Source organism: Ciconia boyciana, chromosome 11, assembly GCF_034638445.1.
Source record: "Ciconia boyciana chromosome 11, ASM3463844v1, whole genome shotgun sequence".
NCBI classification, from domain to species: Eukaryota; Metazoa; Chordata; class Aves; order Ciconiiformes; family Ciconiidae; genus Ciconia; species Ciconia boyciana.
Window position 1 is genome coordinate 10,031,016 of NC_132944.1, and position 12,395 is coordinate 10,043,410.

General features: G+C 38.1%; 1 long non-coding RNA gene across 1 annotated transcript; it reads right to left on the reverse strand.

Annotated features, from left to right (window-relative positions):
* Positions 1-1,172: 1,172 nt before the first annotated feature.
* LOC140658030 (uncharacterized) lies at positions 1,173-11,654 on the reverse strand. The gene is made up of 4 exons (XR_012044575.1): positions 11,381-11,654; positions 9,305-9,386; positions 5,368-5,528; positions 1,173-2,957 (listed from the first exon to the last, which is right to left on the reverse strand). It is a non-coding gene; the product is annotated as an uncharacterized lncRNA (long non-coding RNA).
* Positions 11,655-12,395: the final 741 nt, after the last annotated feature.

The window sequence follows — 12,395 nt, forward strand, 5'->3', positions numbered from 1 at the left end:
TGAAACTAAGTTGTGAAAAAAGAGGAAAAGGAAGAACCATCTGAGTTTACTTACCTCAGTACTTTAGTTTTTGGCTTACAAAAATAATTATTGCCAACAAAAAAGAGACACACTGTGTCAGCCAAGTCCATAACAATATTTTGCAATACAAAGCAAAGAGACACAGAATGAGGTTTTCTAAAAAATTGTAATGGAAGCCTTCCAATCCACTGGCCCAACTGAAAATTTTGCTCGTGTCTGTTGACCAACAGTCATGTGTTTTATATCAGTGCAGAACACCGAGCACACACAATGGGAGGTAAAGCCCTATAAAACTTATTTTCCATCTGCATCTGAAGAGCAAATTAAAAATAAAACCAACACACCTAAAGTCATGTACAGCTCAAGGCACGTCTAACAAATATTATGATGAATTTATTTTATTTTATGATCAAAAACTACCGGCACCGAATTGGTATCATAAACTCCAGCTCTGAACCTTCCACAGTGTATATTCTGAAGAACAGTAATTGAAAGTCTGTTAAATTCTTCAATGCTTTAAAAATAAAGCTCTCAGGAAAAAAACCTGAAGAGTCAGGTCAGTACTTTGATAAACTAAAAAAAATTATATCTTCACAGAAAAAAAATACACTGCTAACTTCCATTAAAATTGGAAAAACCTTTATTCAGCCACTTCCTCTTTTAGTAAAACTCTGTGAAATGAAAATTAAATTAGCCTGTTTGGAGTTCTGGCTTTAAGCCAGCCCACAAACTGCCCTGTATATTTGTAACTTTATTCCATGTCTTTTCTCAGTGAAATCACAAGGGCCGCTTAAGTATCCACAGTGAGTTGCAATGAGTTTCCAATACTGGTGCCTACAAGTTAAATCTAGAAATAAATACATTACCTGGCTTCGAAGTAAACTGATAACGTTATTCACCTGGTTCAGAAGTGAGCCCAGTTTCACAGTCTCAATCAATGCCTGGCCTTCACCTAATAAAAGAAATACCACCTTTGAAATGCCACAAGAGTAATTATTGCATTGCTGAAGAGTAACGGGGAATATTTTCCTGACATACTGCACTGAAGCTTCTTCCACCTTTTCTTCATTAGAAGGTCCATGATCAGAAGCTAGCAAATAAATTGAACAACAGGTAAAATGTGGCTCAGCTGAACAAACGTACTTGCTGTTCATGTATACCTCTTACAGATATTGTATCTGAAGTTTGCAAAAGAACAGATCATGCTTCAGGGAAGCCATTAACAATTTTTACTTTTATTTTTAGTTCTAATAATACAAAACAGATTCAGGGAGAAATCAGTTCATCACAGCCTTTTGAAGCCCATGTAAAAGGCACGTACAATAACACCCTGACAAGCAACACTAACAAGCCACTTCTGGGAGGTATTTTTGCCAGGGTGGCTTTAGAGCAATATTTAAATCCTGAGTCCTGATGGCACCAAATGAACCTCCATTAGCATGTTGAACCACAGGCTTTCACTGAACAAGAGCACAGCAAATGAACAAAACTGAACCGTTTCGTTTACTTTGCAGATTTTCAAATTCAGTATCTCCTGTATGAATTCCAGCTACTCGCATTTGTAAAATAAGTGGGGTTATTAATGAGCTATTTCTGTGATACAAATCCCCAAATCTGTGTTCATGCAGACTAATGTTAATGTAACTACTTGGTCCTCTCCAGAAAATTGTATGAGTTTTTCATTGTTGTTGCTGAACTTGGCCGGGGGCGGGGGGGAAGATCACAAATGCTTTGTGCTTAGTTTTCCTGGTTTTGAACACATATACTGAGCTGTGTTCATTCAGCCAGGCCACCTTTGATTTTCACTATCAAAATCAGTAGTTCATGACACGTGTAGGACAACAATCTCCCCCAGGAAGCTTCTTGCAAACAACGCAGACATCAGAAAACACTCCAAGTTGTTAATTTGCCTTTTTATGTAAGTGTGTTGCTGCTTTTTTCCCCCCTTTAAATTAGCACTTTAGCTACCATAGTCAATATGCTTAAGCAGCACTGCTTAATTCAGCTAACCACACAAAAACTCTTCTTGGTTCACTGTGATTTGCAATTTAACAATACATATGCAAATGAAATTAGTGCTGGCAAAAATAATTATAGCTGCTCATGGGAGGATTAATAACTAAAGTCTGCCCTGCTTATGTTAAGGTTTAATTTAATTCTGTTGCATGTATTAAATGAAGAAACTAATTCTGCGTTCAGTATTGTGTTTGGCAGTTAATATGTGCGCACATGAATGCATACTTATTTAGATGGAGTGAAAAGGACCGTGTGCGGAGATACACGCACATGTCTTGTAAAGATACAAATAATGATCATTAGTTGGTGGGTGAACAGTATAATGCTTTTTTCTGGATATGTCCAAAAAACCTGCCATTCATCATTTGAAAGTGATTAGGATTGACTTATTACTATAAGGTGTAATAATGTTGTATAAACTGTCCCCTAAGGCTACGAGTATTTAATAAAAGAACAACCACCGTTCTATACAATGTTCATGCAAACAAATCAAATTTAGAGCGCTATAAATATCTCCCTCCGTTACGGGCTCGCTCGCTCAGCTTTGGCCGGGCTGAGCAGCGGCAGTCCCCCGGGCCGTGCCCCTGCTGACACCCATCTCAGCCGTAACGCAGAAGGGGAAAGCTGGGCACAGGGGTAACGCCGCAATTCGTACAGAAATGCGTTAATTCGTTGGCAATGTCAGCCAGCAGCTGTGAACCCAAAGCGATGGGATACTTGCCTCCCACCCCATCGGGAAACTCCTCCTTTGGAAGAGACCGGGGTAGAAAAGCCCTCCCATCGCATTGCTTGCACAGTGCCTAACTCCTTCCTTCAGCAGCAACATGAAACTGGGCAGAACCCGCATCCCACCCCTCGCTGCAGCGGTGTTGACAGTGGTGCAAATCCCCACTAGCACCGGTCTGAAGGTGTTCATTAACCTAAAAAAAGAAAAAAATCATGAGCATTTCAAGGTTATAAGCACCTTACAAGACGAAATCCCTTCTAAATTGTAACGTAATTATCTGGCTGTTTACAAGACTTTTATGAGTTGGATTAGCTTTATTGAAGCCGGTGGGTACAACAGCTGTCTTTCATTTAGGATTAGCATAAAAATCAATCAAGCCCCCTTATGGAGCTAGCAAGCTGAAACTGTGAGTTCCAATAAAAACAAAATACAGATGAAAAATATGAAATTTTTATGAAGCCAGAGAATACATATCAGGGTTGGACGTTACCTGTTGGAGATGTGTGCCCGCATGTTTGAAATCTACAGTTTTACTATTTAGTACTTATTCTGGAGCTTAGGTGAGGCAAAGGTAATGTTAACAAATTAACTTGTAAATGTTGTTTTTAAAATTATGTACACTTTTAAACAGTTAAAGCTTTCCAGTGTTTCACCAGAGGAGATCATACATACCCACGCCAAGCCAGTTTTCTGCTGCCGGTATTTATATGAATTCTTCTGGCAAAACATTTATTCATGTTTAGGACATTTAATTAAAGCCCACAAAAAAGGGTCTCAGAAACATCCTGAACAAATGCACCAAATACACACTGAGCATTTCAGAGGAGTTTCAAGCCCTTGATTTGGGCTGTTCTTTATGGTCGATGTCATGGTTGAAATAAAGGGAAAATATATATATCAATAATCTAGTAATAACTAAATTTACTAGTAATTAAAGCAGCCAATTGGATGCTAAGTGACAAGAGAAATTTATACAGCCAGATTTCAGTGTAAAAGCGTTATGTAAAACCACTGAAAAAAATTATTGGTATCTCTAAATGGCCGTGATGTTAATCTGATTGAATTTCTGCTAACTAATTGTAAAGCTACTGAAATCAGAACATTTTATTTGAAATGGAGGGAAAACCCTTAGATGAAGTTCCCAAAATCATAGCCAACATGACACTTTTCTAAAATTGTACTATACTTGCACATAGATTGCTACAAGTTACCCAAGGTTTCTATGCTTAACAGCTGCCAAAAATTACATGGGCGTTAGCTAAGATGTTTTATGTAATCTGTGGAGTTTCAGATTCCATTTGAACGTTACTTCCCAGGAAAAGCAAGAGAAAATCACTTCCCATAATGTTATAACTTCTAATTTTTCCCCACAGGTAGATTTAAAGTAACTGACAGCTCACAGGACTGTAGTTTTATTATTCTAACACCAGTAGTATCTTGAATAACTACAGAAAGATTCATCTTAAAGGACATTGAAAAGAGTGTGTCCTACAGAATCCCTCTATTTACTGCCATGGACACTATTGTTAATTTATTGCATGCATGTGTAAGTCACACAGATATGTTCATATATTTCCACACGCAGAAAAACCTTGCAAAATTTACTAAATTTATAAGCCTGGAAGTGTGTTCTTATTTAGTTCTTGTACAGCTGCTATAGTTCATACTCAGATAGCTATGACTAGTTTCATGCCCCACATTCAGAGAATCAGCTGTTTATCCTAAGAATAAGATCTATTGTATTTAGATCAACCAATACTTCATACTATCTCCCTTTCCTGCCTTTAACTTTTTTTAAACCAGGCTAAATTTAATATTCCTCCTTCTACCTTTCTCATTTAAATACTTGAAATGGCACTTTTTCATAATGGCCAGTATTGTGCATTTACCTCAGTTAGTTACACACTCTTACCCCCATAAGTGAAGTTACACATTTGTTTATAATAGGCACACTCTTACTTTAGTTCAGGATCAGACTTTCATCCAAAAAACAGTATAAGCTATGATATAACTACCTACAACATAATAGCCTAAAGAGAAAAAAGAGATTCACTATGCAATCCTAAATTAACTAGTTCAGTATTAGTGTCATCTTTAGAACTGTGGGTAAGTCTCCCTGAGATCATCAGTTAAACAAAGAATGCTTAAAATTCAGCTTGTGCAGAAATACCACTCCATCGTGACGATGTGTTATCTGATTGGGCTTTGAAGACAAAAATAATTTGTATAAGGGACAAGTGCTTAAGCACACGGGTGGCACAGATGCAAGCTCATTAAAATTTAAAAGTTATTTGAATCAGACACTAAAACTCCTGTCTGCAGTTAATTCAACTTGTTTATATATGGGCATAGAAATTGTGAGATGGTCTTTGATTTTTATTTTTTCTGTGCAGGCTGACTAATTGCGCTAAGGAGAGTAAATCCAGTATGATGGTAATTATCCATGCACAAAATTAGTTTTTGTAGGAACTAGACTTGTGCTCTTTGCTTTCTAATTGGTGCATGGCACCAATCAGCGTTTAATGTAACACATCTAGGCAAAAGAAAGCACGCAAAAAGCTACAGCAGAGCGCTACAAAAGGGAGTCTGGTTGTTATTCTTACCTCTGCTTCTTGACCGGGGCTCCAGGCAGGGACCAGCATCCCCTCGTACTGCGCAGCATGCTAGTTCAGACCAAAGAAAGGCTTCGTTCCTCAGAGACTGAAGTGTCATTAAGGTTGGTGGTGAGCCCCTTTCAGACATGTGGATAGTTTGTGCTGCCATCCTATTTCCGAGAGACATTTTTAAAACCACATGGGGGTCATGAGAGAAACAAAGAAAACTGTTTCCACCTCCTGTATTTGTCAGTCCCATCATCAGATTTCCTGATAGTGACGGATAAAACCGATGGCACTGATTGTGCTCATGTGGGAAAGTCGTTTTCCACTGGAATTCTGGTTCCTTTGTACCCCACGCTAGCTCGCTGCTCTGTAGGGATGACCAGGGCAGGAGAATTCGAGTGAGAGTCAGTACCCGGCACTACATCTGCAATACAGTTTGGGATTCTCTTGCCCCTTACTCTGGTTGATATTGCCATTCTCTCCCAGGTAGTCACTCGTGACACCAGCCTCATGGCAGGATCTTTTATTCCTGTTCTTGCAGGTTAGAGAAATGACACATCTCCTCCAGATGCTCCACTGCAGTCAGGCGTACAGTAACAGTTCTCTCTTACTTCTTTCCTTTTTTCCTCACTTTAAGTCTATGTCCTTCCTAAACTTAATATAAATCCTGCAAAGTCATGCTTACCGGTAGGTTAACACCAAAGACAAAAGGGAAAAGGCCTATCAATAACTTTGCAATTGCTTCATTCATAGACAACTCATTCTGACAGTGCAAAAGGAGACCCCTTTCACAGCTAATTTAGCTGTAGGTGTTTAATCTACTTTGCCTTTATCAGTAATATAAAACTGCTTCAGTTTTCACTGATATTCATTAATGACAATATCATAGCTCATCTTTTGTCTTAGATTTACAGATTGATTACTGAAAACTAACCCAGCATCTATTTAATTTGACAGCACTACTTAATAGCTATTTCTTTTTTTTCCCTTCAGTAAAAAAATGTTTTCCTCACTTTACTGTTTACAGCTGGAACTTAAAGGACCCATTTTCAGAACATTTCAAAATAATTTCATTGTCATCTGTCAGTACCTCCTACTTTTCAGGAAGGGTTATACTGGTTTTATTTCATTTATTTATTCATTTACTTACTGTCAAACAAATGCACCTCCACAAAAACTAGCTTTCTGCATTTATAAGGGTAACCTTAAAAGTATTTCCTCAGTTTAACACGTGGCTTTTCTCATGGCTAACATGTTCTGACTTTCAAACAAAACATCTGCATTTATCTCCTCTGGACAGATGGAAGGTGCTTATCCAGCTATAAATAAAATAAAGAAAAATGCCCGTTGCTGTCTGGAGAACGATGTTCATCATAACACAACTTCCAAATTGTTGAAAATGCTTGAAGAAAGACTTTTTTAAAAAATCATGTGATCTTTTCATAATGTAATATGACCAGTAGGCCAGATTGGTGAAAAAGGCTACCTTTTATATTACCTGATACTGCCTCTAGTGAAAATGTCCTGAATACAATACATGCTCAAAATGGGCCCAATCCTCAATTTACTCATTTCGTTGAATAAATACGCTTCTCAGAGGTATTAGCATATGGAATAATATCTACAGCATGTCCCTGTCATTTGCTGGTATGTTACTACAGTTCTCATTGTGAGAGAGTGGGTGTTAAAAAAAAAAAAATCACATATGACAATGTTGCCATTTACTTGCATTAAGATTACTTGCTTAAAACCTTAAAAAAAACAGATTTAATGAAGATGTTAAAGTAAACTGTGGTATGGATATAATTGCGGACAGTTACCAAGAAAAGCATTAGCGTCAGAGGATTATAGTATTTTTTAGTACCTTATTAAAATAGTCAGCATGGATATGAAAATTTTCAGGGACGTCTTGCCGCATAAAGAATTGGACCATTACTTTCATACATCGTACACCATATAAAATGTTAATAAGACTTCTAAAATAGCTCTACATTATAGAAATATATTTTATATTCCATAAAATATTTGGAACTAAATTATTCACCACATTTTTGATACTTTTTTCCTACAGGCTTACATAGTGCAAAAGGGACACAGAACCATTGAAATGAAAACCAAGATATTTTAGATGAAGCTTCAAATATAGAAGGCAAGAGAGCTGCGGTTGCATGCAGCATAGGAAAGGTTGCCAAGGACTGGGTAAGGACCACATGGCCGTCTCTGGAGAGGGTAAATCCCATCTTTCTGATTTTGTAGCACGTGTGGCTGTTAACTAGGTGGAGAAAAGTGTTTCCTCCTTCCCAGTCAAAGCTCACCTTAGGTTTTACCAAGACCTGGAACAGAGACCTAGACTATCCTTTATTATCATTTGCAGGCTGATGGATTTCATATGAAAATTAATAATTTTATCTACATATAAAATAACAAGTGGCATAGATGTTATTTCTCATCAGATTTCAATAAAAAGGATAAAAAACTTCAGCAGAAGGATGCTTATTTCTTGCAATGTCAGTCATCAGACTGACAGTGTTTTCTGTTAGACTACAAAATAACACAGAACAGATCATCACGCAAAAGCGAAGTAAGCCAGTTATTACTCCTTTTCTTTTACAAACAGAAAAGCCAAGCCAGAGGTCAAGTGCCTAAGCCAAGCCAACTTGGAAAGGAGCCGGAGGCAGCATCTTTAACAGCATTCACGGCTTCTGAAAACTTCTTCCTGGAAACCCGAAATTATGATGCTCCTTTCAGAAGTGTTTCCCTGCTAGCGATAAACTAATTATTCCAGACTGTGTGTCTACACAAAAAGGTCCCTGACGGGCCATTAAAGACATTAGCCAATGCTGTTTGAAAGAGCCAGAGCAGCAGGATAAAAGCCAATTCTTCGGCCCACAAAGAGTCAGCCCCAACAGCAAAACACCAATAGCTGCTGGGCTGCAAAGTCTAGAGGTGGCCAGGTGCAGGACCCATGCAGAAGGTCAGGGGAAGTAGCCAGGGACGAGAGGAGAGACACTTGCTCCATCACCACTGCTGAAGCCAGGAGAAGACATCACAACTGTGATCAACCTCAGCTTTATAAATCAAATCAAAAGTATAACCGTAGCTGTGCTACATAGAGCAGTGGCTCACAAGTGGACTCAGTCCAAAATTTTCAATAGAATGAAATCTGTCCCATAGCATTATGTCACAACAGGTATCTTCTATAAGATAAGAGGTATGAGCCCTAGACAGGTTCAAAATACATGCTGTGATTATCAGAAGTAGCCAAAGAGCAAAACAATTCAAATTTTGGGATATTTCTTGTTTGACTCAGCATATGAAAGTCATTCTACTTATCTGACTCTCCTGAGAAGGTAAATAAATCAGATATAAAACCCACAGTAAGAGTGTTTCCTCCCTGTGATGCTATAATTTACTGAAACCTTTCAAGGTTGTGTGTGTCATTGTGTTTTGATTTAAGAGGAGCCATAACCTGTTGAAACCAATTAAAAACTCTGGATGAACTCAGCAACCTTTGGAATAACCCCTTCTAAATGGTTCGAAATCAAATTTTATGAATTCCAACACTGTGTGGAACAAAACCAAAAGAACATTTTATCCCTCAGAGGCTTTCTTATGGGATCAAAGAATTTTATCTTGGACAACTGACCAAAAAACCCACATTGCTATAACCATGGAGTCACTGGGCTTTTGTTTATTGCCAATGACACCTCTTGAATACCATATAGTTAATTCAAATAATCATTTATCGTATATTGATCTACCTAAAATAAGGGAAGGTGGGAACAACAAACGGGGAAGGTATACAATATTACTAGAAAAGCAACCCCAGCTAACCCACAAGCATCACTTACTCCCCCAGACTGCAACACTGTTTTGCCAAGTAGGCTGTGAAAAGACTCACTACAGCCAAGTAAAGGGCTATTTATCACTGGGTACTTACTCAAATTTACCGTAGATCAGCAATTCTTCCTTCCTGCTACCACATCTTTGGAGAAGGATGGTCCACTAAGGTATATACTCAACTGTGAAATGATCATATAAAAAATGCTTTAGAAAGGCATGAAATCCATGCTTTTTTTTTTTCCCTTGAAAAATGAAGACTAACACAGTCAACTCAAAACAAATAGAGAGCAGATTTTTCCCTTCAAATTGTACTATTCTGTAACTTTAAAAGAATAAATATGCATCTTCATTTATTAATATAGTAAATACAGGGAGGACCACAGGAAGACAGGGATCTGTGTACTGGGTTGTGAAAAAACAGTCTCAGCTGACTACAATGCCATTTAAGCACAACCACCTCTTCCTGTTAGTGGCTGAAATGAAACTCAGGCTTTGATGGGGAAAAAAGCATCAGGACAAAGCCCAAACGTTGCTTCAAAGAAGGAAATATCTTTTAATTACTTTTGAGCACATCATTTATTTATTTTCCAACAAAGATTTGATGGAGAAATAATCATTCATGTTTGATGTCCATGGACCTAAGTAGAAAGTGCTTATAGCCCCTGTATTGTCCAGCTGGGTGCAGAAGGCATTTAAGACCTGCTTCCACCAGCCACGGAGTGTCAAGTGAAGCTGGCAGCATTTCTGTTCTGTAAAGAGACAGCAAACTCTTCAGCTCTCACTTTCAGAAGATGTGGAAGAAGTTTTGTATCTATCTTCTTTTTTTTTTTTTTAATATTCAAAAATGCTTTGTCTGACATCTCCTTTTACGGTCCTTAAAATCTCTCCATCAGCCCGATGAAAGTGTCTTGCATGGATCTGGAAGCACACCCAGGAGACAGACACTGATGTAATTTTTACTGTTATTATATACTCTCTGACTCATTGGTAGAAGTTGCTTGTTAGAGAAGGTAATAAAAGCCAAACAGCTAATAACTATACTTTAGTGAAAATGTTTAGCAATTAAATTAAAATGAAAGATCTTTTATACATGCCATGTTTGCATCCTCCTACCAGGCAACTCAAAAAATAGAAAACTAAAGAAAATATTTAAAGTTTACTTTACAAAGGGACTAATCACAGTGCGGAGAAAAATGAAGTCTTGGATACCTGATATTATCTATGGAACAGGAGAAACTAAATTTATTTTTGAATAGGATTTTTTTAAAGTGCTTAGATTAGGTATTTAGACAGTTAGAAAAGCATTACACAATTAATACACCATGAAAAGTATATCTATTTAATGAGGTTCAAAAAATAATTTCAATTAAAATTTAAAACTTTAGGTAAAATTCATTACATTTTATTATTACAAGTATTAAGTTAAACATGAGTTCAGCCTTAATATCAGACATAACATGTGGAAAACATCACCTAAAATGAATGAAGCTTAAGAGCACCTTGAACACTCATCATATCTCCAGTTCACACTGCACGATCACGGAAGGACTCTTTTTCTGCAGCTCACTCTCATTACAGTCATTACCATTAATGTATAACTATTACTCATGGGGGGAAAATGTCAGGAAAAGAGAATCTGTATTGGTGTTCATAAGAACTGTGTTAACTAATTAATCTTGACAACAAACAATTTCCATCTTAAGTCATAAGAAATAAAGACCGATAGGAAGCTATTTTGGAACGAACTACTTTTCTGGATAAATGGTGATACGTGCCTGACGTTACCTTTCCTAAATCCCATTCAGAAATACACAATGCCATGTACTGGAAATGCACATTTTTTAGCTTGTGCAATCTCATAAATGGAGTCCTAGTGCACAGTTGCCTTGAACTGTGCAGCTGAAGAGAGGAGAAGCAGAGGAGGTGAAACGCTATTAGCACAGAAGTCAGTTACAGATAAACCAGAGCTGGAAAATTATTTCTTTTGCCATACTGTTAGAGGCTCAGATTGCAGGTTTTATTTATTTATTTTTATAGACAAGCATAAAAGCCATTTTAAAATAGCATCACATCAAACTACTCTCATAGCCTCAAAGGCTAATGCCCAAATTTCTCTTTCATGGGGGTCCTTTACCTTGAAAATGAGAAAGCCTAAAGGCAGAGCTATACTCACGGTCTCACGCCTCAGCCCTCCGGCTCCTCTGCGCTGCTCACGTTCCTCCAGCCACACGTGCTTCCCTTGAGCCTTTCCCAGGGCAATACTTGTCCTGACACGAAACAGCAGATCTCAGGCAAAAATCAGCAGGCTTGAACGTAGCTCTGTTGGCACAAACAAGGCCTTGACATTAATAATTAATTGCACTTTACTGTTTCTTTGGAGCAGTGAGCACCCAGAGACAGCGGGTGTCAGCAGGCACAGCCAGCCGTGAGCCCTGCGCTGCCTTGCCACATTGTGCAGGGCCTAAAAATGATGCAGCCCTCCAAAATTTGGAATTTACATGTCATCTGATGAACGGCAGCCAAAGAAAAATCAGCTGTTTACTTGACTGCCTGAGAATTCGCTACGTGACTGCAGACGCTGTTACAGGAAGTAATGATGCTATGCAGAAAAATGATCAAAATTCATAACTTGGATTGGGGTTTTTTTGGTTTTGGGTTTTCTTTTTTTTAGAAAAGTGACAGCTCCTGATCTGTTACCTATGAGAGCATCTTGTCATTTGAAAGAGTCACTTCACAATTTCAACACATGTAGCTCACAGTGGAAGGCTAGACTCACACTTTTAAATCATATGGATACATGACATTTCTGACAGTGAAGAACTGCAGATTTATTTAATGTCCTGCAGAAGTTAAATAAACAAGGAAACATCTTGCAAACACACTGCTTCCACTTGCTGAGTTTGTTTATTCAAAACACCTACACCTTGCAGCATGCTGCAGGGATTTCAGAGAGAAGGATTAGCAGCAGCAAGCAATAGTGAAGGACAAGGACGAAGTGTTTGGGCTGAGTCCAGGTATAAAGACAACCATTATAGGTCGGGGGGGGGGGGAATAATACAAATGAGAAACTCTGTATCTAAATATTGGCTTTGAAAACACACACTCATTCACATTCAGATTATCAGGGCATTGGCAGAGGGCAGTATTCCTGGAAACTCCAGCTATCAATTGAAGGAAACACAGAGTCA